Source organism: Cyprinus carpio, chromosome B4 (assembly GCF_018340385.1).
Source record: "Cyprinus carpio isolate SPL01 chromosome B4, ASM1834038v1, whole genome shotgun sequence".
Classification (NCBI taxonomy): domain Eukaryota; kingdom Metazoa; phylum Chordata; class Actinopteri; order Cypriniformes; family Cyprinidae; genus Cyprinus; species Cyprinus carpio.
This window is the reverse complement of record NC_056600.1, coordinates 21,496,054-21,498,524: the sequence shown is the minus strand read 5'-3', so window position 1 is coordinate 21,498,524 and position 2,471 is coordinate 21,496,054.

The following is a 2,471-nucleotide window of genomic DNA, read 5'->3' as shown; positions in this document are numbered from 1 at the left end:
GCCAGATTTTTTGGTGCCCCCCCAAGCACTTGGTGCCCTACGCGCAGTGCGTGATGTGCATGTGCGGAGCGCCGGCCCTGTCTGTAGGCAACATATTCCACTGACGAGCGGCCATACAAGAAAAAGCAGAGTTTCCAAATACTGTCCTGCGTTTAGGGATCCTGCATTCACCTCGCACTGTAGATCTTGTGGCTCGAGCTGTTGTTTCAGAGCCCAAAGATATGAATTCTTTTAGTGGAGGAGCAGCGTTGTCATAAAGGATCTTATACATCAAGCTGAGAAATTGGTATTTTACAAGAATATGACAGTGATGGAATCGTCTGCTTTTCTTATCGTGAATCTTTAGAGAGCTTTTATATAATGACTCAAGTGGCTTGCGGGCAGTTTTAGGAGCCTGTGACCAACTTGTCATACAATATCGAAAATGAGGAACAATCATTGCATTTAGATAGGCCCCTGTGGCCTTGATTGTAAAGGAATTTCGAATGTACAGTAGGTAGACAACCAAAATGGGTAATACCGCCGCCGTAGGGGTGCGGCGTTAACTGCAATTCAGTCGCGTCTTAAAATCATTCGCGAAACTACCGCCAGGTGGCGCAAAGGAACGGATTGTGAACTGAATGTAATTGTAAAATGAAAGGAAGACGTAAAACAACAATAACATTATAACATACATTATAACATCCTTAAAAGCCATTAAAAAATAGGATAGTCTTAGGCTACAGTCTACTCATCAAAAATTTTAAGACCCTAGATATATATGGATTAAAAGCTAAATGTTTTCATTTCGGTTCATTCTTGGTTAAAAAAATTATAATAGTCTTCAGGTTCCTTCAGGTTATTATTCTTGATTTTTCAAACTGCTAACACTTTGCATTTTTGAATTATGCCTTTACTGTGTGACCAAAAATTGTGAATTGTGACTTTGATCGCGCTGGTGACTCACGCGCACATATTCATTGGAAACAGTCGTTCACCGAGCCATGCTGCGTGAGCAGCGGGCCACTTTGGCATATTTTTACTCATTATGATTTTTTTTCTGTCGATACTGAAACACGTGTGAAATCCAAAGCCTGTTTTACCTAATGAATAAGAGTTTAGCTTCAAATGGGCAATATATTTGTACCTAACCAGAAAGATAAACACAACCCCAAACATATCTATCGCTTTAAATTATTTTTAATTATTATTTTTGTTTTGTTTATAAGCCTATATTATTATATAGCCTGCTGCAATTATATTTATCCATTAGAATTATATATTTGTAATTCTTGTTCTGTTCTGATAAATTTATTAAATTTAAAGGATTTGTTGTAAAGTGAAGGGAACTAAAAATATCCTGTTGGTACATTAGCCTATAGCAAGGCTAGTCCTGCCGTTATTATTTCTGAATGTCAATAAAATTCAACTCTCACAAACGTAATTTATTTTTTAGCGTGTTTAAAAAAATGCAGCAAATGAAAATAGGCGATTAATCGGTTAAAATGTGTGGGTTAACAATTTACATTATAGGAACAGGTATGGAGCTATTTAGTTCGTGTAGCTATAATTTTTATGCTTCTTCCATCCGAAAATGACTTGTGCATCGCATTCACTCAGCAAGCTTAATAGTATTGAAGTTAGATATTGTGTTAAAAAAAAATGTTTTAATTGCCTAAATTATTTCTATGAATTATGTTATCCTTTTTCATCAAATTTTCTGAGCTGTATTAGTTTTCCATTTATTTTTAAATCAATAAGCTCTAACAATGTTTTTTATTTTATTTTATTTTTTTATTTTTTTGAGGAACGCAAGCCACTGTCAGGGAGTCACATCATCATTAGAGTTGCAAATTAACTTCAGAAATGGAAAATAAGGACTAATAGAGGTTCTTTCTTTTATTCTTTATTTATAATGTTTATTCTTGAAGAAAATAAGTATTTACTCTTTAAGAAAAATAAGGGACTCCATCCAAATATTTGTAATGTACAATAATATAGGCCTATGTCTGTCCATTGATTTAAAGCATAACAACTGAAGGTCTATGAAACCATAAAAGAATTTTATACAATGGCACTTAAAGTTTTCAACTGAAATATTATTTCAACCATATAGCCTGTGAATAAATAAAAAGAACACTTAAAGAGTGTAGGTCAGCTCTGGTGTTTGGAATTGTACTTCAATATAATGAGCTCCAAGTTTAAGAATAGCCAACACTAGTTTTTTTTTTTAAATCTCTATTCAACAGCATTAGCTCAATGAAATTCATCTTCCTTCAGGTAGACTGAACGTTTTCCTGCCTTGCTAAATGTTGGGCTCATGTTCAATGAGTTGTATTCGCCTCAAACTGATTTTATAAAATCAAACCGCTGACGGTGAAGCTGGGTCAGTTAGAGTTTGCGCTCTCTGTGAAGCGGGAGCAGCTGATGGAGGACTCCGCTTGGTCTTAAAGCCTGCCTCAAACGCCTACGTTCACAAACGTCTACGATTT